This window comes from Pleurodeles waltl, chromosome 4_2 (genome assembly GCF_031143425.1).
Source record: "Pleurodeles waltl isolate 20211129_DDA chromosome 4_2, aPleWal1.hap1.20221129, whole genome shotgun sequence".
In the NCBI taxonomy this organism is placed as follows: domain Eukaryota; kingdom Metazoa; phylum Chordata; class Amphibia; order Caudata; family Salamandridae; genus Pleurodeles; species Pleurodeles waltl.
The window spans coordinates 972,243,134-972,270,026 of record NC_090443.1 but is presented as its reverse complement, the minus strand read 5'-3'; the positions used below and the strand labels follow the sequence as shown (position 1 = coordinate 972,270,026).

General features: G+C 48.0%; 1 long non-coding RNA gene and 5 other non-coding genes across 6 annotated transcripts; all 6 read right to left on the bottom strand.

Moving 5' to 3' along the window:
* Window positions 1-4,288: 4,288 nt before the first annotated feature.
* On the bottom strand, window positions 4,289-4,420 carry LOC138294414 (small nucleolar RNA SNORA35). The gene has a single exon (XR_011203422.1). It is a non-coding gene; the product is annotated as a small nucleolar RNA SNORA35 (small nucleolar RNA).
* Window positions 4,421-4,472: 52 nt separating this feature from the next.
* Window positions 4,473-7,238, bottom strand: LOC138293546 (uncharacterized). The gene is made up of 6 exons (XR_011203038.1): window positions 7,162-7,238; window positions 6,613-6,687; window positions 6,214-6,277; window positions 5,755-5,813; window positions 4,815-4,880; window positions 4,473-4,562 (listed from the first exon to the last, which is right to left on the bottom strand). It is a non-coding gene; the product is annotated as an uncharacterized lncRNA (long non-coding RNA).
* LOC138294360 (small nucleolar RNA SNORD38) lies at window positions 4,636-4,706 on the bottom strand. Its single transcript, XR_011203376.1, has one exon. It is a non-coding gene; the product is annotated as a small nucleolar RNA SNORD38 (small nucleolar RNA).
* Window positions 4,951-5,023, bottom strand: LOC138294362 (small nucleolar RNA SNORD38). Its single transcript, XR_011203378.1, has one exon. It is a non-coding gene; the product is annotated as a small nucleolar RNA SNORD38 (small nucleolar RNA).
* LOC138294364 (small nucleolar RNA SNORD46) lies at window positions 5,888-5,988 on the bottom strand. The gene has a single exon (XR_011203380.1). It is a non-coding gene; the product is annotated as a small nucleolar RNA SNORD46 (small nucleolar RNA).
* On the bottom strand, window positions 6,767-6,841 carry LOC138294359 (small nucleolar RNA SNORD55/SNORD39). Its single transcript, XR_011203374.1, has one exon. It is a non-coding gene; the product is annotated as a small nucleolar RNA SNORD55/SNORD39 (small nucleolar RNA).
* Window positions 7,239-26,893: the final 19,655 nt, after the last annotated feature.

Sequence of the window (26,893 nt, the reverse complement as noted above, 5' to 3'; positions counted from 1 at the left end):
ATGATGCAGGACACAGCTGCATCCTAGTGGTACTCCTTGCGTGAAGTGATCCACGTTATGCACAGGGGCACTGGAATTATGGGCTTGTGCATATAGATTGGCCACGCAGTCCATCATCTGCCAAGGATTTCATGTTTCCTGATTGCCAACACCACACCACTAACTTCTAGCCACGCTGCTGTACAACATGTCTAGGAGACACTCCCAAAGTGAATAGCGCTTACAAAGGCAAGCCCTATTGGCATAACCAATGCCTTTTCCACGTAACCCTGGGTGCAGTGACGTATTCTAGAGTCCTATAAGCTACTGATGCCGTGCCCGCCCCCACGTGCCGCACTACATCACAAACATGGAAGGAAACCACAGAAGAGGAAGGCGCCCTCAGGTTGCTGATTGATGTTAATATCACTGCAGAGCCTTAATTAATATCTACAGCCTGACTGCCTCTTCACATCTCAACTTTTTTTTAGATATGGGATCGTAGTAAAATATGCCCATCCCAGCAGATGTCTCCACTTCTCTCCTTTAAACCACGCCAGCTCAGAATCGTAAAGCATACCATAAAGGGACACGTAGAACTGTTCAAAGCTGCCAAAATACTGAAAACCATTTAAGTGTTTCATGTTTTTGACATATTCTACAACCCTGTTATGTACTGTGCCTGATAACATAACTGCATCTCAGTGGTCCTCACTGATATGGAAACACTTTGAACAGAAGATGACCCCGCCCAACAACCACACATCCTACATGGTGTTGCTTGCTGCACATTTGGGAAGCACATCGGGTGCCCACAGGTCATAAGCGCTATTTAAAATGCTAAAATACTGCAGTAGTAGCACACAACTTGTGGCTTGCCCAGGATTGATGCCCAGTTGTAAAACAGTAAATTAAATGGCTGAGCCTTAAGAAAAGGCATGGTCTGTAACATGAAGAGACCCATCAACTAGAAAGTGTTAGAAATCAGGTTTTTGCTCAGGTGGGCTCTGTAGCCAGCCTACCCTACAGCATGTTCCCTCAAGTGACTTCTGAGCACTCTTCTTAGTTTGTTCTTCGAAAATTTGTATCGACTTCTACCTACTGGATTTGCGCTTTTAATCTCATTTTACCCAGTCCCAACATGACAAGTATCACAAAATGTTGATACCTCGTTAGATTGTCATACTATTTCGCTTCAAGGAATACCTCTCCTATTCAGATGCCTTGACTACTGAAATTAAGAGATGGAAAAGGTTGTATTCCCACCATTTTTCTAATGTGTGGACCTAAAGCTTGCCACCCCTAACTTCTACTTAAACCATAACATTCTCAACTGGGCTACAGCTGCACATAGAATATATATTTTTTTTGTTTAAACTTGAATGCAATTCGAACATAGAATTGCCATGATCAAAGGAGTACTCCAGTACATAAAATCCATCATACGCTCAGAGCACATGTTTGGGGGGGGTGATTCACGTTTATTAGGCTCCCACAAATAGTACTTACTTGCAAAGGGCAATAAAGTGCACTACTCAACCGTGAGGGTCCCAGGGCGAGGTAGAAGGACCTGCCTCCTGTGGTGGTACGATGGATACAGGGGACTGGCTAGGGCAAGGTTGGTTGATCAGAGGCTGTGGATGAGTGTGTGAAAGTTCCCTTTTTCGCCGAGTTACGCCGGGCCGGTGTTGCGGAGGAATTTGTGTGCGTGGATGAGGATCTTGAACGTGATTCTGTTTGTGGGGAGCCAGTGAAGGATTTTGAGGTGCGGTGAGATTCATTTGTGGAGGGGGAGGCCAAGGACGAAGTGTGCGGCTGTGTTCTGGATTCTCTGGAGTTTGCGTGCAAGTTTGAGCGTGGTGTCGGGCGTTACCGTAGTCTAGTCTGCTGATGAGTGCATGGGTGACTGTCTTCATGGTCTGGGGGAATCCATTTAAAGGTTTTTTTTTTTTTTTTAAAGAGTGCGGAGAATGAGGAAGCAGGAGGTAAGAGCATTGATTTGCCCAGTCATGGAGAGGCAGGGGTCCAGGATGATGCTGAGGTTCCAGGCATGGTTTGCGGGTCCTAGGGCGGTGGGCCACCAGGAGTCACCCCATACAGTTTTGTTGGGACCGAAGATGATGATGATTTCGGTTTTGTTAGAGATAAGCGTGAGGTGGTTAGTTGTCATCCAGTTGGCGGTGTCAAGGAGAGCTGCGTGTAGGTTGGTTTTGGCAGTGGTCGGGTTACAGATGAGGATGAGTTGTGTGTCATCTGCGTAGGAGAGGATAGTGATTCCGTGTGATCGGAGGATGTTGGCTAGGGGGATAATGTAAAAGTTGAAGAGTGCGCGGCTGAGAGGAACCTTGGTGGGAGACAGACTCTGGGTCCGGTCAGTGAGGAAGGAGATGAGCCAGTCTAAGGCTTTGTGGCGAATTCCTGTTGTGGAGGCGTGTGCAGTGTGTGGTGGCAGACAGTGTCAAAGGCAGCAGAGAGGTCAAAGAGGATGAGTGCGACGGTCTCGCCTTTGGTCCTAATGCCGTCAGTGCATGCGATGAGGGCGGTTTCCGTGCTGTGGTTCTTTGGCAACCCGGATTTGGGGAGGGGGTTGGGAGAAATCAAGACTGTTGTTTTCTTCAAGGTAGTGGGGATAGGCAGGTGTGGACTAGTTTCGCAGTGACCTTGGCAGGGAAAGGGAGGAGGGAGATGGGGCGATACTTGGAGGGGATCTCTGGAGCAGCTTTTTTTCTTGGGAGCAGTGATTTTCGCGCGCTCCCAGTGGTCTGGGTAGTTGGCAGAGTCGAAGGAGGGGTTGATTATGTTGCTGAGTATGGGGGCCAATGGTTGGGCTGGCTTTGTTGTAGATGTGATGTGGTCAGAGGGGGGAACCAGAGCAGGTGGAGTTCATGTTTTTTTTTCCGGGTGTGTGGGGTGGGGGTTGGGTGAGTGAGGCGTGTGGTATGAAGCTGTTGTGAATGTCAAGGATTTTTGTGGTGAAGTGGTTGAAGAGGGCGTCACATAGGGGCTGTGTGTGATGGGTCTATGTTGCTGGCTTTGGCTAGTTCATTATTGATGGGGGGAGAGTTCTTTGCTGTTTTGAGAGTTGTGGTCAAGGCGTGTCTTGTAGTGGTCTCTTTTGGCGGCTTTGGAGGGTGGATGAGTTGGTTGTAGAGGGTTCTTGTTGCCATATTTTCTCTGGTTGGCGGCATTTGCGCTTGGAGCTCGGGTGTGAACCATGGGGCATTCTTGATGTTGCGGGTGACTATGGAGGTTGTGGGCTCCCGTGTTTGGGGGGGGGGGGGGGGTTATGAGCCAGTTGGGAGTTCAGGCATTCTGTGGGGATCTTGTCCCACATGCAGTAGGGTGTGGGGGTTTGGCAAAGAAGTGGACACAGTGGTGGTCAGTCCAGAGCAGTTCGGTGGTGTGGGTGTAGGCTATGTGTTGAACGTGTGTCTGGGTGGGTGCGGGGACCAGTTATTTTGAGTCCAAGGTTGGTGAGGCAGTCTATAAGGGAAGTAGAGTTGTGGTCTTGTAGGTTCTGCAGGTGAAGGTTTAAATCACCATCACCAAGGAGGATGTAGTCTGTGGAGGTGAGGGCATGCGGGCTGATGGTGTCGCAGAAGGCGGGGCGTGGTCCTGGTGGTCAGTAGATTAGTGTACCTGCGGATGAAGTTGTTGTTAATGTGGATTAGGAAGTGCATGTGTTCTGTGTGGTCAATGGTGGCTCGGGAGCTGGTGGCGACTTTGATGGCATCCCTGTGTAGGATGGCGATGCCACCCCTTGGCCTGTTGAGGCGGTCATTGCATTGGAGTTTGTAGCCCTTGGGGTGGCGATGGCTATGTCGGGTTCTGAGGAGGGGTTGATCCAGGTTTCTGTGAGGAAGGGGATGTCAGGCGAATGTGATGTGGTCCCAAAATTATACGGCAGGTTTGTGAAGGGAGCAGGTGTTGAGGAGCAAGCAGTTGAGGTGGGTGGTGTTGTGCACGAGGGTGTTGTTGCAGGATGTGTTCTGGTTGTGGGGTGGTGGGGCCGGTTGGGTGTGTATTGTGTTTGTTGTCCCGGGGAAGGGGAGGGGGGAGTTGGGTGTAGTATTAAATGTGCACCAAAATGCTCAAGTATTGGTAAAGCTCTACAGCAGAAGGCACATCATTTTACTTCAGGGCATCAAAATGCTGAACAGAAATTGAAAACGAACTGGGGGAAAAAAAAAAAAAAAAAAGTCCTACACGTGCCTGGAGAACTCCACAGCATAGGATTCATATTATTCATCCTTAACAGAACGATACGCACTGACTGGCCTGGTCAAGTAACCTCATGCAGTGTTTAAAATTATGTACCCAACTCTCGGAAGGAGCAAGCTATTCAACAAGTCAGCCCTTTCTGCAAGAAGGGATTTGCTCTAGCACTGGAATGAGACCACAAGGCCAGTAAGTAAGACCAGATAGTCACTTGACAGTGCAGCCCACACGAGGTACCCACGAGCCCTCCTAAAGAAGTCAGACAACCAAAAATGTTTAAAATTAAGAGGTTTTTATTGGACTGTAAAACAATGGCCAATATTTGTTTTAATCCTCGAAAAGCGGTTCTTCGTGCCGAACACCGACTGCAATGAAAACAATGATCCAGTTAGACTTGTGGGAAACGCACAACAGCAAAAATTATCACACAAAACAAGTCTTCCTCAGATTCCAAGTTGTCATCGCTTAAAATTCAGTAGCAGAACTGGACAAGATTATCCTCATAGAAGACAGCAAGTTCAAAGTGCGGATTAGACTACGCACCCCTAAGGTTAAGCACAGCGACTAGCAGTGGAAAAGGCCAAAAACAAAGCATGGGACGTCAAGACAGTACTCACCAGTTCACTTCCGCTTGAAAACGACCAGACAGGAAGCCGATCAGGGTATCACATTCCAAGTTCTGGCTGCAAAAGAAAGAGCATGTTGTAATTTCAATGCAGTTTTCAGTCAATTTCAATAAAGAAATTGCCATGTCTTCTTCAGTTGCCAAGTTGTCATCCATTAAGATTTCAGTAGCAGAACTGGACAAAGTTATCATCAACAGAAGACACTTGGGGAAAAAAGGGATTGAGGTTGAAATCCGAGCAAGATCAAGATAAAAAAAAAAAAAAAAAAAAAAGGCCAATCCGCTAGAGCTGGGACAATAGCACTCAAAGAATCGCGGTGGATTTATTTCTGAAAAACAGCGATGAAATAATCTCGCTTTGCATAATGTTCAGGCTTATCAAATAAAATATCCTATCCTTTTCGCTCAGCGGTAGTAGTGACATTACAGTGCCAACCCATAATTTCCTACCCTAATTAGCTCCCACTGACATGAACGGAGCACCTGTGGCGAGCACAAGATCCACATTTACATCGGTTAGCCTGGCAGTCACCAGTACATCTATTTGACTTGAGCATTCAGAGGGAGTTAGTAGCCTAATAATAAAGGAAGGTCTTACAAAAAGATGTTTAATCTCGTCTACTAAGTACGCAGCACCACAAGTCTATATCCTCGCGGGGGTGAGCCAAGAGAGGAAACAAAATGTGGCAACTATACAAGAAACAGCAATCAGAACTGGTATGGCTTCGAGTGCAGCAGCTACTTAGAGGTACTGTAAGTACAGTTGTTTAAGAAGCACATGGCCTGCTCCCTTTGCTCTCGGTAATACAGACGATGATGGTAGCTTCGACTATTCGGGGACGGGGACTGAGGTGCTAAGAATTAACCAACATTTAACCGAAGCCCAATGATGCTGACGATAGAGCTACTGTAGGTAGAAAAATTGCACTTACATTTAAACCACCCAGATGGTACCGCGCATCTTCGGGCCTTGGCAGACTCCCGGAACCAGCTAAAAACGAAAAATGTAAGGTGTCACAAGGCATCGTAAAAGCGTGAAGAGGATGGGGGAAAGAAGAACTAGGCAATCAGTCAGAGTAACTATGACAATCCTATCACCGGCAGCGACGAGAGCGGCCAACACGGCCTTCGCCACCCACCTAAGGTTAAGCTTTCATCATCCATTCTGCCATTAGCAAAACATACCTGAACACACCCGACCGACCGCCCCCCGCCCCAAACCGCGAATTCAGCCGTTTTACACGGCGAATTTAAGTTACGACAGTCAGAGCCACAACTAGAATTAAGAAAAGAGGTACACCTAACCAGCGTGCAATGACCCTTTAACTGTGCATTAGAGCAGTTAAATGATTGTCCAAGTTGCGATCAACCAGAAAGCAGTGTAGTCTCACCTTTCATGTCAATGCCATGACTGACGTCAGTCTAGGTACCCTCGTCGTGCGCCAGCAACATTCACTGCAGAACAAGAGAAGCGGGCGTTACCCGTCAATTCGCAGACAGGGACATGGCAGCCCGGTTAGCGTTTATGCGCGCTGCATTTAGATCAGCGCGCTCGAGGCGCTGCAAATAATGTCCTAATTACAGGCTTCTCTTGGGACGCCAGCAGCTACACTAACTTCATAAACGGATTGCGGGAGAGCAGCCCTGCAAAGGCCATAGCGCTATAAAAACACAGGATACGGGTCGAAAGGACCCAGCGCCACGTGAGTAGTTGGGACGTAACTAGAATCCTACTCTGGTAAGGTGGGGGGGTCCCACAAATCACGAGGATAAAGCGTTACACTACTTACCAGTGCGCCGGCGGCGTTTGTTTCACGTTTCGGCCCCATCCTCCTCCGTTCTTGCCGCGCTCCGGTTGGAAGCCCCTGCGAGAAGAACAAGACATGAAGCGGCTGTTAAAGGAGGGGAACGGGGGGGGGGGGTCGTAAGGGTGACACGCGGTGCTGAGTGTTCAGTTCTCCAAGGTTGTTTCCACACACGATTCAGGTTTAATCCGCAATGAAAGTTTCATCATATACACTCAGCAGTACAATCCCCTCCAAAGTAAAGAGAAGCACCTGGTCTTCACCACCCCTTGCCAAAGGGAGCATACAGAGAGGAGCGCTCTGGACCCTAACCGACAGTGAACAAACACTGGGGCCCGGTCAACGCGAAATCCAGGGACACGAGGCGTGTCCTCACACGGGGAAACCTGCCGTGGCTGCGTGAAACGGCCACACGCAGGAGGGGGGGGCGGGCTGGGTAAGGCACGCACGGAAAGAGGTAACACTTATGGCATCAGACGATTAAAGGCAACTATTAACAGAACCCGCACTCCCCGGATGAAACAAAATTCTCACCCATTCCGCAGACTGCAGAGATGAAATAGGAGTTGTTACCGCGCGCAGAACATTCTTATAGCTGAGAGGTCTCGCGAGAACTCACGTTCAGTGACGTCCTAAAAAGGGAGCGTGTCATAGGCTTTGGCGCCTGCGCAATTTATAAGACTTGCAAGGGAATCAGTGGTCTTCGTTAATGTCCTTTCGCCACCCCGGGGTCCATCTTTAAAAGATAAAGGGAACTTTTGCAAGAAAACTACTGATGTGGTCATTGGTCAAACTTAAATAATTGGCTAACTTTTTCATAAACAAGTAGGACATTTTAGTGTTGCAGGCTGGTTAGGGTACTACTGCATGGGGCACTCACCCAGATGGTCTCCCTGCATCCCCCATATGAGCGTCTTGGCCGTGGTTGCGCCTGGTACCATACGTCAGGTTTCCAATAAACAGAATCCGTCCAGGCGGATTGGGACTGCAGAGCACAGTGCACTTACCCGGGCAGCCCGTCTATAATACAATTGAAGTCCCCTATCCAAATGACTTCAGACCCCATGTGCCTGGACAGTTCACTAGCTAAGGCGGCTCGAATGTGGGGTTGTCCGTATTCAAGGCATAAGAGTTGAGTATTTCCAATTGGTGACCATCCAAGGTCCCTCTAAGCAGGATGTATATGCCTTCTATATCTGCCTCCATCGAGCGCAGTGCAAAAGGGACCCCCGGGCCACCGAGATGTTTACTCCCCTAGGGAAAGATGAGAAAGTAGCATAATAGTTCTGCCCCCTCTATTTTTTAGCCAGTTTCTGCGCTTCAGCGTCCGTCAGATGAGTTTGAGGCAGGCTATACTGACTCCCCGGTGCCTAAGCAATGAAATCACCCTGTATCGTTTGGTGGCTGTGCCAAGTCCCCTCACATTCCAGGTGAGGAGTGTATAACCATTCCGGACTACCATTGTGTGTGATGTTCTACATGTCTCCCTAGTGTGGGTGCCTTCATACCCTCCCAGCCATAGTGTGTGACAAACAGCAACCTGTATAACATCGATAACTGCAACCAAAACTGCCCCAATAACCTCCCCCCACCCATGGACAACCATAGCATGAACGTGCGTCTATCGGAGCCCACCTACTATTGTGTCTGGATGTTGACACCCCCTTTAATGGTCCAACCGGGACCTTTCCACTCGCTGGGCGGCATGGTTAAAAAAAAAAATAGCATCAGCTTCTAAGTCATTTACGCCTGAAGTGTGCTTCCCATTTGGATTTGCATTCTTTAAGAGTGTTTGTATTTTTGCTTTTTTTTTCTGGACTCGCGCTCGCATCACCCTGGGGGAGGTGCAACAGAAAAGCCAGCCATCATCAGAAAGCCCAAACCTTAAGAAAGCCATTTTACTTTTCGATTTTTCTGTAGTATTTTCATAAAACACGCAACTCTTCTAAAACACGCACTAGAAAACTGAGTCAGCTATAGCTAGGTACAACTTGTAGGGAGATGTTTATGTGCTTGTCGATGGGTGGTGAATGTGTTCAGGCAATGTGCTCATCCAATCCTTGGCCTTTCTGCAGAACAGACAGAGTGATGTTCCTCCATGTTCTAATTGTAATTAGAACAGTGGAACGTTGGCAGCTCCATTGAAAACAATGAAGTGCTGCAGGCTTTTACTGGCCGGTAAAAGCCCGCAGCGCCAATGTTCGCTTTGTTCACAGCAGAAGCTGTGAACAAAGCCTCACGGAGCCAAAGGGGATTCTAATCCCCTCGGGTACCATGAGGAATTTGTTTTATTTAATAGAACATTCTGCCCTGAGTGGCAGAATGTTCTAATAGCCTTAGAACCCGCCGTAGCGGGCTGTACTGGCAATTAAAGTCCCTCTCCCTTGTTAAAGGCCCTCACCTTCGGCTCGGGTCTTTAACGCGGGAGCGGGCCTTTAATAGCCGATAGAGCCCGCTACGGCAGGTTCTAAGGCCATATTACCCTCTGTGATGTGTATTCAAATGAGAAGGCAGTGAGAGGGTCGGTGAGTGATGCAGGGGCGACACAAGAAGCACATACAGAGGAACTGAGTGAAAAGACAGTGATGAACATGAAGGAGATGATGTGTAAGGCGCGCAGATAGAGGATCTCAGAAAACCATGGAGCGAAAAAGGGCCTAAGTAGCTAACTGAGACGGCTAAGGAAAACGGTGCAAATTGGAGAATGCAACTGTTCAAATTGAGAAACCCTGAAGACTACCTTGTCTACAGAGTTTAGCGACATTGTATTCACAGACACATATTTTAAGAATGAAAACATTTTGAATTTTATTTATTCACAACATACCTGAAACTGTTAACAAGCATTGACAACACTGATAGGCCTAGCCTGTTTTAGGAGCATGTACATTTTTATACTGTATATCTCAATGCAAAACTAGAAAACTCAAAGACAATCACTCAAATACTAGTCAGTCACTGCTTTGATTTACTTACCACTAAGTGGCAGCTATGTATTCAGCCCTACTGCCCTCCACTTTATTCGTAAGTATTCTCTGTTTTCCAGCCATTCCTCTGTGTCCCTCCTTAATTTACTACTAAAACGTATACCTACATATTTGGAAGGTCTACAGTTGGGGTGGAGATCTCCGTACATAAAAAGATATGAGAGGGGGAGACGTAAACTCTGCACATAGGTTTGAGAATAACATTTTTACTACATTTGTAGTGCTATTAACTATTATAGTGTTACAAACCATACTAGAAAAAATGCAGTTTGTGAATATCCCACAATGTCTGTAGCCGAAGCTTCAGGGAATGTGTAGTGATCCAGTGCTACTAAAACTCATCCAGAGATTTTACTCAGACTTTGGCAAGGATGAATCCAGTCCTGATAACATACCAATACAGAATTACCTCAAACAGGTTTGCATGCTGGGTCCTCCTGTTTACTGAACAGTATGCTAGGGGAGCTGATTTTGAATAAGGAAAGGTGCAGAGTAGCCCTAGCCAAACTACAACTTTCCACAGATGGTGGAAGATAAGGAGCTCCGATATACAAACACTTCTACCTAACAGCACAGCTTCAGTAGTCAGCTCATTGGTTCTGTGTTGTTGTTGGTTGTTATGTGTAAGGAAATGCCTCCTTGGCATGGTTACCCCCTAACTTTTTTGCCTTTGCTGATGCCAAGTTATGATTTGAAAGTGTGCTGAGGCCTGCTAACCAGGCCCCAGCACCAGTGTTCTTTCCCTAACCTGTACCTTTGTTTCCACAATTGGCACACCCTGGCATCCAGGTAAGTCCCTTGTAACTGGTACCCCTGGTACCAAGGGCCCTGATGCCAGGGAAGGTCTCTAAGGGCTGCATCATGTCTTTTGCCACCCTGGAGACCCCTCACTCAGCACAGACACACTGCTTGCCAGCTTGTGTGTGCTGGTGGGGAGAAAACGACTAAGTCGACATGGCACTCCCCTCAGGGTGCCATGCCAACCTCACACTGCCTATGGCATAGATAAGTCACCCCTCTAGCAGGCCTTACAGCCCTAAGGCAGGGTGCACTATACCATAGGTGAGGGCATAGGTGCATGAGCACTATGCCCCTACGGTGTCTAAGCAAAACCTTAGACATTGTAAGTGCAGGGTAGCCATAAGAGTATATGGTCTGGGAGTCTGTCATACACAAACTCCACAGCACCATAATGGCTACACTGAAAACAGGGAAGTTTGGTATCAAACTTCTCAGCACAATAAATGCACACTGATGCCAGTGTACATTTTATTGTGAAATACACCCCAGAGGGCATCTTAGAGATGCCCCCTGAAAACATACCTGACTTCCAGTGTGGGCTGACTAGTTATACCAGCCTGCCACACACCAGACATGTTGCTGGCCACATGGGGAGAGTGCCTTTGTCACTCTGTGGCTAGTAGCAAAGCCTGTACTGGGTGGAGGTGCTTCTCACCTCCCCCTGCAGGAACTGTAACACCTGGGGGTGAGTCTCAAAGGCTCACCCCCTTTGTTACAGTGCCCCAGGGCACTCCAGCTAGTGGAGATGCCCGCCCACTCCGGCCACGGCCCCACTTTTGGCGGCAAGGCCGGAGGAGATAATGAGAAAAACAAGGAGGAGTCACTGGCCAGTCAGGACAGCCCCTAAGGTGTCCTGAGCTGAGGTGACTCTGACTTGTAGAAATCCTCCATCTTGCAGATGGAGGATTCCCCCAATAGGATTAGGGATGTGCCCCCCTCCCCTCAGGGAGGAGGCTCAAAGAGGGTGTAGCCACCCTCAGGGCTAGTAGCCATTGGCTACTAACCCCCCAGACCTAAACACACCCCTAAATTGAGTATTTAGGGGCTCCCAGAACCCAGCAAGATAGATTCCTGCAACCTAAGACAAAGAAGGACTGCTGACCTGAAAGCCCGGCAGAGAAGACGGAGACACCAACTGCTTTGGCCCCGACTCTACTGGCCTGTCTCCCCACTTCAAGAAAAACTGCAACAGCGACGCATTCCACAGGGTCCAGCGACCTCTGAAGCCTCAGAGGACTACCCTGCATCTAAAAGGACCAAGAACTCCTGAGGACAGCGGCTCTGCTCCAAAGAAGAAACATCTTTGCAACAAAGAAGCAACTTTTAAAGACCACACGTTTCCCGCCGGACGCGTGAGACTTTGCACTCTGCACCCGACGCCCCCGGTTCGACCTGCGGAGAAACAACACTACAGGGAGGACTCCCCAGCGACTGCGACCCTGTGAGTAGCCAGAGTTGACGCCCCTGAGCCCCCCCAGCGACGCCTGCAGAGGGAATCCAGAGGCTCCCCCTGACCGCAACTGCCTGTTTCTAAGAACCCAACGCTTGGTAAAGACACTGCACCCGCAGCCCCCAGGACCTGAAGGATCCGACCTCCAGTGCAGGAGCGACCCCCAGGTGGCCCTCTCCCTTGCCCAGGTGGTGGCTACCCCAAGGAGCCCCACCCCCCTTGCCTGCCTGCTTCACTGAAGAGACCCCTGGGTCTCCCATTGAACTCCATTCCAAACCCGACGCCTGTTTGCACTCTGCACCCGGCCGCCCTGTGCCGCTGAGGGTGTACTTTTTGTGCTGACTTGTGTCCCCCCCCCCCCCGGTGCCCTACAGAACCCCCCTGGTCTGCCCTCCGAAGACGCGGGTACCTACCTGCTGGCAGACTGGAACCGGGGCACTCCCTCCTCCATTGAAGCCTATGCATTTTGGGCACCACTTTGACCTCTGCACCTGACCGGCTCTGAGCTGCGGGTGTGGTAACTTTGGGGTTGCCCTGAACCCCCAACAGTGGGCTACCTTGGACCCAACTTTGAACCCTGTAGGTGGTTTACTTACCTGCAAAACTAACAAACACTTATCTCCCCCAGGAACTGTTGAAAATTGCACTGTGTCTAGTTTTAAAATAGCTTATTGCCATTCTCATGAAAACTGTACATGCTATTTTGCTGATTCAAAGTTCCTAAGTTACCTAAGTGAAATACCTTTCATTTGAAGTATTACTTGTAAATCTTGAACCTGTGGTTCTTAAAATAAACTAAGAAAATATATTTTTCTATACAAAAACCTATTGGCCTAGAATTGTCTTTGAGTGTGTGTTCCTCATTTATTGCCTGTGTGTGTACAACAAATGCTTAACACTACGCTCTGATAAGCCTACTGCTCGACCACACTACCACAAAAAAGAGCATTAGAATTATCTCTTTTTGCCACTCTCTTACCTCTAAGGGGAACCCTTGGACTCTGTGCATGCTATTTCTTACTTTGAAATTGTACATACAGAGCCAACTTCCTACATTATGACATTCTTGATAATAGGACTTCCTGTTTAAGACGGCAGGACCTTAGAGTGTGGGAGGCTGAGTTTGTCCATATTACCATTCCCTGTCGGCTTAACTTCGGGCTAGCTCACAGTGCTTCACCCAAACTCCAAATCTACCATGGTGTAAGGTGATTATGGCAACCTGAACATGACACTCTGACTCAACAGGGAACCATGGAAACAGATCTTATTCTTTTCGTGATATCACTGGTGCATGTCAAGGTGAGAAACAAAAATGCAAGATGAGTTTTCAATACATTTATTGAAGCAAACGCAATCTGACATATAGAGAATGAGCTGCGATAATTAGGCAGAAGGAACAAAGCAATCCGCATTACAAACATGGTAAAGAAGATAAACAATCCCACCATGGTGAATGTCATTGTAGACGTTATATGGGTTCCTACCTAACCCTAAATCTACTCTGAGAGCATAGTGGCTGTACCCTATTGTCTGGCCTGATCTAAAGGACTAGCCCCATACCTGGAAACAGTGTCAGGAGTTAGCCTGCAATGTAGCTGGCAATCCTCAGGAGGCTGGTGGATCAGCATCAGCCAAGCTGCATGTTGCACAGCATACATCCCATGATAATCATGGCCCAAATGCCCTCTATCCTTTCCGGGTCAGTGTACTGTTTATATAACAAATGCTACTATGTCGGAGGTTCAGTCCTGGTGCAATGCTGTGTCTAGGTGTTCTGAAGAGGCAACACAAACTAGCATATCAAATGCAGTGTTCTTAGCCTTGGTCAGAAAGTACTGATTACAATTTGTGCAAAGGCTAACTAAACAAGCAACGCATACCACAGATTCCTAGAAACAAATGCACAAAATGTGTGCAAATGTCATGGCTGAAAACAGCTTAGCTAAAATGAATAAAATAATAAAATGTAAAACAAAGGGTGACCAGGGGTCCTAGAGGTCCTTACGACACCCTCCCCTTGCCAGCCAGTTATAGAAGAAACAGTCTAAAAAAATTCTAAATACTAAAAGCAATAAAATATTCACACAACAAGCAGAGCAAATAATTAAAATGAGGCAAATAATTTAATAAATTTGCTTAAAAACAAAGGCCAAATTCAAAAGTCATCGGAGGCAACCATAATATCATCAAACACATCAGTGGAAAGGGAGTCCAAAGAGGACCCCGCATCCAGAGACGACATAACCATCAAAGTCACAGTGAGCAAATCAAAGGAACAGACATGATCCAAAGCCTCATCCTCCGTTGATGAAGGAGCATCCCACGCAATGCCCATAGTTGTTGAGCCAGATGAAAGCATGCCTGGAGCTGTTACATCATATCCAAATAGGATGGCTCATAAAAGGCATCTTTAAGTAACCATAGTCTCATTGGACAACTCCAGAAATGAACCCTCAACAGAAACATTACAAGATCCATGTCGGGCATTGGGGGAAAACATGGCGGCCGTGTAGGTTGCGGGCCGCGGGTCGTCCGCACTCTCCGCTTAGGAGCCGCACGCAGCGGGGAGATTTTGCTGAGTAAGTTTTTATGCTTCAGCAGCATTAAAGGCGGTAGCAGAATGTCAAAATAGATTAAAAATAGCACTGAGGAAATACCTTCGGTGGTGGATTTGTTTTGAGGCCGCTTTCGGAGGCGGAGAGTGGAGCGGGGCTGGAGCCACGTACAAAGAGATGCGTGCCCCTTCTGTGGGCTCAAGCAGCAGCAGGAATTCAGCTCAGCAGAGAGGCCACCTCAAGGGTTTCTTTCTGGGGCGGAAAGAGGACCAACAGCAGCAGAGGCAGCACAGGCTATGAAGAGGCCATAGGCCCCTTGGAGGAGGGAGGGAGGCAGCAGAAACAAGGTAATGTGTTGCCACTCTACCCTATAGATGGTAATTTTGATAACCTTGGGACTGTTCCTAGCAGGGAGAGTGGTGTTATGTATGCACATAAAGGACTGAGAGGAAACAAAAGAGAAGGTCTTACTTACTCCCTTAGAAGCAGCAGGAGGAATTCCGGATTTAAGGGAAATTTTGGTTTAGCCCAACCAGCGCTCTCCGGTGATTATCTTAAAGCCCCAAGAGACCAAGTCAGATCTGGGAGCAAAGGAGGCAAGGGGAAGGATAAGTCCCTTATAAAAACTGGGAGCACTCATGCCAGGACCCTCAAGGTTACTTCCTCATTAAAGACTGTTTTTAGGGTCCGGCCTTCAGGTATGGAGAACTCAGACTCTGCGCAGTTTACAGCACAAACAGCACAGGCAGTGTATGGAGAAAAAGGACCTTTGTAAGTCGGTATGAGTGAAGAGGGCAGATATGTTCCTCACGCTGATTGTAGTCATATTAAGCTCCTGCCGCCAAAGGTTCTTGAGAACGAGCAATCTCTGAGTGCTGGACCCCCGCCCGGCAGCTCTCGCTAGATGGCCTTGTAAGTGAAAGGTTAAGCGGGGAAGTGCAAAGTCTTGAGACGAAAATGGTGGAGAAGGCTTTCTGATCGAAGGGGTCCATTGAAGAGGAGAGACAACAGAGACAACCCCCCCGGTCCCGAATTTTTTCCCCTCAAGTATCTGCCAGAACGCCCCTCAGAAATAAACATGGACGACAGGGGGACTTTCCAGAGGAGGAACTCACCAACTACTCAATTGCAGAAATGCTAAGATCCTTATCCCTGGAGGTTAAGGCAGGTTATGATATTTCGAGCAATAATCAAAAGGAGATAAGAGGCTTATGCGAGATTCTTGGAGAAAAATTGACGACCTAGCTGGGAGGACCGCTGCCTTAGAGGAACAGGTGGGAGAGCTGAAGTTGGCAATGGAAGTAAACAAGGCTGAGATTCAAAAGTTGAAATCTAATGAAGAGAATGTTTTATCTAAACTTGAGTATTTGGAGAACAACCAAAGAAGGTGTAACCTGAGGCTTCTAAGAGTTCCAGAGGGGATGGAAGGAAATGACTTAAGAGGCCTTGTGATACGGTTAATTAAGCAGGGGGTGCAGATTGCAGACACGGCTGAAGACATCGCAAGATATATTCAAAGAGTGCACAGGGATCCTTTTAGGAAGACTCCAAATAGGGATAAACCCAGGAAAATTCTGATTAGCTTTTACACATATGCGCTTAAAGAGCGTATTTAGATAGAAGCGCTGAAACAGAAATAATTAGTAGTCGAAGAGGTTAGATTTGAGATTAGGTCAGATTTGTCAAGTGTAACTTTGAACAGACAATGGGAGCAGGGAAGAAGGATGGAAGCTTTGAAGGGTCTGGGAGTTACGGCCCAACTGAAGTTCCCAGCTTCCCTGAGAATTATGGCTAATAACAAGATGTACAGTTTTAAGGATTGGAAGGAGGTGGATGACCTAATTAAGATTTTGAGTGAAGCCCGCCAGTAGTATAGGATAAGTGCCCGCTGCACTCTTTCTATTTTTGCGAGGAATGCCAGTGGCAGACTCCCGGGGGCGAATTTCCTTCTTTGCCCAGTTAAGGAGACAGGATGGGTTTTCCCAGGGATTCAGGGGAGGGGGGAGGGGTGTTGGGGGTGGTGGTGAGTTTGGTGGGAGGAGGGGGGAAAGTGCCGAGCCCTCGGTGGGGAGCAGATGGGGAAAAATAAAAAAAAGGAGAAAAAATAAATAAGAAAAGTCCTCGTCTAGTAAGGTATTGGCAAAATATAGGGGGCCATACCAGCTGCACCCAAAGCGGCACATAGATGCTACCGGCAAATGAGTTAAGACTTCTATCCTGGAATGTTAATGGCTTAAGGGTAAAGAGCAGGCAGAGAAGATTGATGCAGTACCTGAGGGACGCCCACATGAATGTTTTAATTCTGCAAGAGACACACCTGTCTGGCGAAGAATGCACAGAATTATTTAGCTCATGTAGCTCAGCAGTCTCTAAGTACTACACAGGCTGGGGGAGTAAGGGAGTTGCTATTTTAGTTAGAAACCACCCCAATGTTGCCTTTCAGAGGGGGCCAGTCGATAAGGCGGGTAGGTGGGCAATTGGAAGGCTGCTGGCGTTTGCACAGGCTTTTACTATAGTAGGATATTATGGACCTAATAGGGATGATCCTTCGCCTTTGTTGGACCTCTTCCACCACTTATTACAGTATCCCTATCCCATTATTTGGATGGGGGGCTTTAATGTGGTATTGAATAACAATTTAGATAGGTCTTCAGGCAATAGGGCAAGAATTAATGAAAAAATGCGGGCCAAAGTATTGGTGATGATGTCTCAATTGGGGTTACATGATATTTGGAGAGAGAGGATGGGCCATAAACAAGGATACAGGTATGAAAATAAAAAATACAGGCATCAGTCTAGGATAGACTATGTCTTAGTTGATTGGAGATTGAGAGATCAGGTCGAGGAGGTAGCGCATGTTGAGGCTCATATATCGGACCATTTAGCAGTAATCCTTAATATCCTGTTGCAGGCAAGGGATATTCAGAGTAGGTGGACGTTGGAGAGGAGTCTATTGCTAGATGAGAAATTAGTAGCAGACCTAAGAATGGAAATAGATGAGTTTTTTAGCATTAATTTGGATCAGCACCACCGGCTATTGTTTGGGATGCGTTCAAGGCCTTCCTGAGAGGTAGGCTGATAAGAGCATCTTCTATTAAAAGGAAAGCCTATAAAGGAGAGACTGCAGCTCAGCTGTTGACCTGCAGCAAGGAGAGCATCGGCTACATCATGCAGAGAAAGAGCTGAATTACGAAGGAGAGAGGGCCGAAGACCTAAATAGGTTGTGCGGGGATTTTTAGGCAGGAATTGTTAGACATAGTGGATAATAGAATAAAAGCAAGGGTTGAAGCTAATGAAGCCGCGCAGTTTGAATATGGAGAAAACTGTGGCAAACTACTGGCTTGGAAAATAAGGACGAACCAAGGTAGGAATAAGGTGTGTGAGCTCTATGGTAGGAAACCAGGGGAGATTTGTAGCAGTACAAGGGAAATCGGGGAAGTCATCCTGGACTATTACAAGGAGTTATACTCCGAGAAATTGGCGATATCTCTGGAGATAGTGAAATGTTGGTTAAGAGACCTTGATCTCCCAGCCCTGGAGGAAGAGGAGAACAACGGTTTAAATGCAGGGTGAAATAGAGCGAATCATGCAGTCAGTTAAGCTAGGGAAGGCGCCTGACCCAGACGGCTTACCTTTCGAAATATATAGAACACTAGGGGGTAGTATTCTTAAGCATTTGTTGGACTTATGTAATAACATCTTGGAGGAAGGTGGTCCATTACCTCCCTCTTGGAGGGAGGCAATCATTACTCTAATTTTAAAACAAGGGAAAGACCCCAGGAGTTGTGATTCATACAGACCGATTTCTTTGTTAAACTTCGATTATAAAATCTTCATGAAACTTTTGGCGGAAAGGCTGGGGAGGGTCCTGGGTAGTCTTATCCAGGGTAACCAAAAGGGCGTTTATAAAAAATAGGTACTTGCAGGAACTGACCCATAGCTTAATAGCATCTGCAGACTTAGCCCATGCTTGCAAGGAACCCCTAGCGTTGATTACAATTGATGCCACTAAGGCTTTCGACAGGGTCAACTGGGTCTATCTGGATACTCTTTGCCAAACTTTCAATTTTGGAGGGACGTTTATAAAAGTTGTGCAGAAGATCTACCACGACCCGATTGCTAAAGTGTTGATAAATGGCTCATTAACGCATCCCTTTAAAATTAAAAGAGGAACCAGGCAGGGGTGCCCATTGTCTCTGCTGTTATTCAATTTGTATATAGAGCCTCTTGCTTGCAAGATTAGAACAGAACAGAGGATACCCCTGTTTATATGCGGGGGTGGTGTAGGAAGGTAGGCTTGTATGCAGATGACTTGATGATTTACACCACAGACCTCCACCAAACCTTACCGATTTTAGAGGAACAGACCAATGGGTTTGGGCAGATTGCAGGATATGCAGTTAACAGGGAAAAACAGAAATTATGGCATGGAATATGCAGACCGAGGGTATTCCAATAAAGAATGAGATTAAGTATTTAGGAATTACGATAACTCAGGATATAGCAAAAATAGCTTAAGTTAACTTTCAGAGAATTATGAGGGAGTCGTGCAAACTAATGAAAACTTGGTCCAACCTACCCCTCACAATCTTTGGAAGGACTAACTTGGTCCACATAATTATACTACCCAAACTTTTGTTTATCTTGAATGCAATTCCTTTAAAGTGCAATAAAGAGTGGTTTAATAAAATATAGGGTAAAATCAGCAGCTTTATATGGGCCTCTAAAGAGGTACATATTTAATGAAAGAAATTGAGGAGGAAGAAAGAGAAAGGGGGGATAGCGATCCCAGACCTACATCTCTATGCCTGGGAACTCTTTATGAAAAATATGGCTTGGGTAATGAACGGCACGGGGGCTACAGACTTTGCACAAATTTTGAAAGAAATGATGGGGATTGATCATAGAACGCAAGGAGCCTTTCTTTATAAATTTGGGGATCCCAAATACTTTTAAAAATTTAGGTTTAGAATCATGCAGGATGCCACAAAGCTGTGGTTCGCAATAAGGAATGCTACAAACTGGCCATATTATAGCCAACACGCTCCTCTTTGGGATTCCCCGGGCTTCTCGGCCTGGACTAGGGATGTTCTGGCCAAGCCATTGAAAGAAGCAGGCATTAGGTGTTGGGGGCAGCTGTTCAAGGACGGGAAGCTGATCCTGTTTGAAGATTTGGATGTAGTGTGTAAGGAAATGCCTCCTTGGCATGGTTACCCCCTGACTTTTTGCCTTTGCTGATGCCAAGTTATGATTTGAAAGTGTGCTGTGGCCTGCTAACCAGGCCCCAGCACCAGTGTTCTTTCCCTAACCTGTACCTTTGTTTCCACAATTGGCACACCCTGGCATCCAGGTAAGTCCCTTGTAACTGGTACTCCTGGTACCAAGGGCCCTGATGCCAGGGAAGGTCTCTAAGGGCTGCAGCATGTCTTATGCCACCCTAGGGACCCCTCACTCAGCACAGACACACTGCTTGCCAGCTTGTGTGTGCTAGTGGGGATAAAACGACTAAGTCGACATGGCACTCCCCTCAGGGTGCCATGCCAACCTCACACTGCCTATAGGTATAGATAAGTCGCCCCTCTAGCAGGCCTTACAGCCCTAAGGCAGGGTGCACTATACCATAGGTGAGGGCATAGGTGCATGAGCACTATGCCCCTACAGTGTCTAAGCAAAACCTTAGACATTGTAAGTGCAGGGTAGCCATAAGAGTATATGGTCTGGGAGTCTGTCATTCACGAACTCCACAGCACCATAATGGCTACACTGAAAACTGTGAAGTTTGGTATCAAACTTCTCAGCACAATAAATGCACACTGGTGCCAGTGTACATTTTATTGTAACATACACCCCAGAGGGAACCTTAGAGGTGCCCCCTGAAACCTTAACCGACTAACAGTGTAGGCTGACTAGTTTTAGCAGCCTGCCACACACAAGACATGTTGCTGGCCACATGGGGAGAGTGCCTTTGTCACTCTGTGGCTAGTAACAAATCCTGTACCGGGTGGAGGTGCTTCTCACCTCCCCCTGCAGGAACTGTAACACCTGGCGGTGAGCCTCAAAAGCTCACCCCCTTTGTCACAGCACCCCAGGGCACTCCAGCTAGTGGAGTTGCCCGCCCCCTCCGGCCACAGCCCCACTTTTGGTGGCAAGGCCGGAGGAGATAATGAGAAAAACAAGGAGGAGTCACTGGCCAGTCAGGACAGCCCCTAAGGTGTCCTGAGCTGAGGTGACTCTGACTTTTAGAAATCCTCCATCTTACAGATGGAGGATTTCCCCAATAGGATTAGGGATGTACCCCACTCCCCTCATGGAGGAGGCACAAAGAGGGTGTAGCCACCCTCAGAGGTAGTAGCCATTGGCTACTAACCCCCCAGACCTAAACACACCCCTAAATTCAGTAGTTAGGGGCTCCCCAGAACCTAGGAAACTAGATTCCTGCAACCTAAGAAGAAGAGGACTGCTGAACTGAAAAACCTGCAGAGAAGACGGAGACACCAACTTCTTTGGCCCCAGCTCTACCGGCCTGTCTCCCCACTTCTAAAGACACTGCTCCAGCGGCGCGTTCCCAGGGTCCAGCAACCTCTGAAGCCTCAGAGGACTACCCTGCATCTAGAAGGACCAAGAACTCCTGAGGACAGCGGCTCTGTTCCACAAAGACTGCAACTTTGCAACAAAGAAGCAACTTTGAAACAACACACGTTTCCCGCCGGAAGCGTGAGCCTTTGCACTCTGTACCTGACGCCCCCGGCTCGACTTGTGGAGAACCAACACCACAGGGAGGACTCCCCGGCGACTACGAGACCGTGAGTAGCCAGAGTTGACCCCCCTGACCCCCCACAGCGACGCCTGCAGAGGGAATCCCGAGGCTCCCCCTGACCGCGACTGCCTGCTTCAAAGACCCGACGCCTGGTAAAGACTCTGCATCCGCAGCCCCCAGGACCTGAAGGATCCGACCTCCAGTGTAGGAGCGACCCCCAGGTGGCCCTCTCCCTTGCCCAGGTGGTGGCTAACCCGAGGACCCCCCCCTTGCCTGCCTGCATCGCTGAAGAGACCCCCTGGTCTCCCATTGAGTCCTATTGCGAACCCGACGCTTGTTTTCACACTGCACCCAGCCGCCCCCGTGCCACTGAGGGTGTACTTTCTGTGCTGACTTGTGTGTCCCCCGGTGCCCTACAAAACCCCCCTGGTCTGCCCTCCGAAGACGCGGGTACTTACCTTCTGGCAGACTGGAACCGGGGCACCCCCTTCTCCATTGAACCTATGCGTTTTGGGCACCACTTTGACCTCTGCACCTGACCGGCCCTGAGCTGCTGGTGTGGTAACTTTGGGTTTGCTCTGAACCCCCAACGGTGGGCTACCTTGGACCCAAACTTGAACTCCATAGGTGGTTTACTTACCTGCAAAAACTAACAAACACTTACCTCCCCCAGGAACTGGTGAAAATTGCACTGTCTAGTTTTAAAATAGCTATATGTCATTTATGTGAAAACTGTATATGCTATTTTGCTAATTCAAAGTTCCTAAAGTTCCTACATGAAATACCTTTCATTTGAAGTATTACTTGTAAATCTTGAACCTGTGGTTCTTAAAATAAATTAAGAAAATATATTTTTCTATACAAAAACCTATTGGCCTGGAATTGTCTCTGACTGTGTGTTCCTCATTTATTGCCTGTGTGTGTACAACAAATGCCTAACACTACCCTCTGATAAGCCTACTGCTCAACCACACTACCACAAAATAGAGCATTAGAATTATCTCTTTTTGCCACTATCTGACCTCTAAGGGGAACCCTTGGACTCTCTGCATGCTATTTCTTACTTTGAAATAGTACATACAGAGCCAACTTCCTACATTGGTGGCAGCGGTGGGATACAAGACTTTGCATTTGCTGGACTACTCAGCCAATACCTGATCACACGACTAAATTCCAAAAATTGTCATTAGAAACTGACTTTTTAAATTTGAGCTATTTTTCTAAATTTTTAAAAGTCCTGCTAGGGCCTTGTGTTAGTCCCTGTTAGAATTTCTTTCAGAGTTTAAAAGTTTTGTAAACATTTGAATTAAGTTCTAGAGATAGTTTTAGATTCTTAAAAAGTATTCCAACTTTTAGAAACATAGGCAGTCATTCTGACCGCGGCGGGCGGCGGTCGCCGCCCGCCAATCGGTTACCGCCGAATGACCGCACCGCGGTCAAAAGACCGCGGCGGTCATTCCAACTTTCCCGCTAGGCCAGCGGGCGACCGCCAAAAGGCCGCCCGCCGGCCCAGCGGGAAAGCCCCTGCAACGAGGAAGCCGGCTCCGAATGGAGCCCGCGGAGTTGCAGGGGTGCGACGGGTGCAGTGGCACCCGTCGCGATTTTCACTGTCTGCAAAGCAGACAGTGAAAATCTTTGTGGGGCCCTGTTAGGGGGCCCCACGGCACCCGTTCCCGCCATCCTGGTTCTGGCGGTGGACACCGCCAGAAACAGGCTGGCAGGAAGGGGGTCGGAATCCCCATGGCAGTGCTGCAAGCAGCGCCGCCATGGCGGATTCCCTGGGCCAGGGGAAAACCGGCGGGAAACCGCCGGTTCCCCTTTTCTGACCGCGGCTTTACCGCTGCGGTCAGAATAGCCCAGGAAGCACCACCAGCCTGTTGGCGGTGCTTCCGCCGCCCTCTGCCATGGCGGTCATGGACCGCCAGGGTCAGAATGACCCCCATAATGTCTAATGCAGAAGAGAATGTGATGGAACTCGACGTCACCCCTTACCTGAATCTTTGGATGTCAGAATTAAGGTCTCTCTGCAAAATAAAAAAGATTAAGACTGTTTCAAACCGTACCAAAATACAGCTCCAGGAGCTTTTGGCAGATTTTGCCAAGAACAACCCCTCTGAGGATGACCTCCCAGAGGAGGAAGCTAGTGATGTGGAGGAAGTCCCACCTCCAGTCCTAGTTAGGGAAGCCAGGGCTCCTCAAACCCTGACTCCAAATGTGATAGTCAGAGATGCTGCTTCTCTCACAGGAGGGTCCAGCACCTCTGGAACCACTGAGGATAGCCTCAGTGAAGATGACCTACTGTTAGCCAGGATGGTCAAAAGATTGGCTTTAGAGAGACAGCTCCTAGCCATAGAAAGGGAAAGACAAGAGATGGGTTTTGGTCCCATCCATGGTGGCAGCAACATAAATAGGGTCAGAGATTCTCCTGACATGTTGAAAATCCCTAAAGGGATTGTAACTAAATATGAAGATGGTGATGACATCACCAAATGGTTTACAGCTTTTGAGAGGGCTTGTGCAACCAGAAAAGTAAACAGATCTCACTGGGGTGCTCTCCTTTGGGAAATGTTCACTGGAAAGTGTAGGGATAGACTCCTCACACTCTCTGGAAAAGATGCAGAGTCCTATGACCTCATGAAGGCTACCCTGATTGAGGGCCTTGGATTCTCCACTGAGGAGTATAGAATTAGGTTCAGGGGGGCTCAAAATTCCTTGAGCCAGACCTGGGTTGATTTTGTTGACTACTCAGTGAAAACACTGGATGGTTGGATTCAAGGCAGTGGTGTAAATGATTATGATGGGCTGTACAATATATTTGTGAAAGAACACCTGTTAAGTAATTGTTTCAATGATAAACTGCATCAGCATCTGGTAGACCTAGGACCAATTTCTCCCCAAGAATTGGGAAAGAAGGGGGACCATTGGGTCAAGGCTAGGGTGACCAAGACTTCCACAGGGGGTGACCAAAAGAAAGGGCTCACAAAGACTCCCCAGGGGAAGAGTGTTGAGACATCCAAAGGGAAAAATAGTAGAGTCTTCTATAGGGCCCCAAAAACCTGCTCAGGAGGGAGGGCCCAGAGCCTCTTCACAATCCAATTTTGGGTACAAGGGTAAAAACTTTGATCCCAAAAAGGCCTGGTGTCATAGCTGTAATCAGCCAGGACACCAAACTGGAGACAAGGCCTGTCCCAAGAAAGGTTCCACTTCTAACTCTACTCCAGCTAACAATGGAATGGCCAGTCTCCAAGTGGGATCAACAGTGTACCCAGAGAAAATCAGGGTCCACACTGAAGCTACATTAGTCTCTGAGGGTGGGGTGGATTTAGCCACACTGGCTGCCTGGCCTCCTAACATGCAAAAATACAGGCAGCAGCTCTTAATTAATGGGACAAGTGTATAAGGCCTGAGGGATACAGGTGCCAGTGTCACCATGGTGACAGAGAAACTGGTTTCCCCTGGTCAATACCTGGCTGGACAAACTTATCCAGTCACCAACGCTGACAATCAGACTAAAGTACATCCCATGGCTATGGTAACTTTAGAGTGGGGAGGGGTCAATGGCCTGAAACAGGTGGTGGTCTCCTCAAATATCCCTGTAGACTGTTTGCTTGGAAATTACCTGGAGTCCTCAGCTTGGGCTGAGGTAGAACTCAAGACCCATGCAGCCATGCTGGGTATCCCTGAACTGGTGTGTGTCAAGACAAGGGCACAGTGCAAGGCTCAGGGAGAAAAAAGTGGTGTTGGAGCCTGGAAAAAGGGCCCAACCCTCCAAGAGAAAAGGAAAGAAGACTGGAGAACCAGCTTCAACACAACAAGAGAAAGAGAACGTCTCTTCCCAGGAAGAAGTTCTGCCCTCTTAGGGAACTGAGCCTCTGGAGTTAGAACCTTATCAGGTTGAGCTCCTAGGCCTAGGGGGACCCTCAAGGGAACAGTTGTGTAAAGGGCAAGACACCTGCCCCTCTCTTGAAGGCCTTAGGCAGCAAGCTGCTGAAGAGTCCAATGGAAAAGTAACAGGAACACATAGGGTCTATTGGGAAGATGGACTCCTTTACACTGAGGCAAGAGATCCTAAACCTGGTGCCACTAGGAGAGTGGTAGTGCCTCAGGAGTTTAGGGAGTTCATTCTAACCCTAGCTCATGACATTCCTCTTGCTGGGCATTTGGGACAGACCAAGACGTGGGAGGGACTAGTCAACCACTTCTATTGGCCCAACATGTCCCAGAAGGTCAAGGAGTTTTGTGTCTCCTGTGCCACCTGTCAAGCCAGTGGTAAGACAGGTGGACACCCAAAGGCCCCCCCCTCATTCCACTTCCAGTGGTGGGGGTCCCCTTTGAAAGAGTGGGTGTGTACATAGTGGGTCCACTTGAACCTCCCACAGCCTCAGGGAACCAATACATACTAGTAGTAGTGGATCATGCTACTAGATACCCTGAAGCAATTCCCCTTAGGTCGACTACTGCCCCTGCAGTAGCCAAAGTACTCATTGGTATTTTTACCAGAGTGGGATTTCCTAAGGAGGTGGTGTCTGACAGAGGTACCAATTTTATGTCAGCATACCTGAAACACATGTGGAATGAGTGTGGGGTGACTTACAAATTTACCACACCATACCATCCACAAACCAATGGTCTTGTTGAAAGATTTAACAAGACATTGAAAGGCATGATCATGGGGCTCCCTGAAAAACTCAAAAGGAGATGGGATGTCCTTTTTCCATGTCTGCTTTTCACGTACAGAGAGGTGCCTCAGAAGCGAGTAGGGTTTTCCCCCTTTGAACTTCTGTTTGGCCATCCTGTAAGGGGACCACTAGCTCTTGTAAAAGAAGGCTGGGAGACACCTCTTCATGAGCCTAAACAAGATATAGTGGACTATGTACTAGGCCTACGTTCAAGGATGGCAGAGTATATGGAAAAGGCAAGTAAAAACCTTGAGGCCAACCAACAGCTCCAGAAGTTTTGGTATGACCAAAAGGCTGCTATGGTTGAGTTTCAGCCAGGGCAGAAAGTCTGGGTTCTGGAGCCGGTGGCTCCCAGGGCACTTCAGGACAGATGGAGTGGCCCTTACCCAGTGCTAGAAAAGAAGAGTCAGGTCACCTACCTGGTAGACCTAGGCACTAGCAGGACCCCCAAGAGGGTGATCCATGTGAACCGCCTCAAACTCTTCCATGACAGGGCAGATGTGAATCTGTTGATGGTAACAGGTGAGGACTAGGAAGCTGAGAGTGAACCTCTCCCTGATCTCCTCTCCACAGACCCTAAAGATGGCTCAGTTGATGGAGTGATCTACTCAGACACCCTCTCTGGCCAACAGCAATCTGACTGTAGGAAGGTCCTGCAACAGTTTGCTGAGCTCTTTTCCCTAACCCCTGGTCAGACACACCTGTGTACCCATGATGTGGACACAGGAGACAGCATGCCTGTCAAAAACAAAATATTCAGACAGTCTGACCAAGTTAAGGAAAGCATCAAGGTGGAAGTCCACAAGATGCTGGAATTGGGAGTCATTGAGCACTCTGACAGCCCCTGGGGTAGCCCAGTGGTCTTAGTCCCCAAACCTCACACCAAAGATGGAAAGAGAGAGGTGAGGTTTTGTGTGGACTACAGAGGACTTAATTCTGTCACCAAGACAGATGCCCATCCCATTCCGAGGGCAGATGAATTGATTGACAAACTAGGTGCTGCCAAATACTTAAGTACCTTTGACTTGACAGCA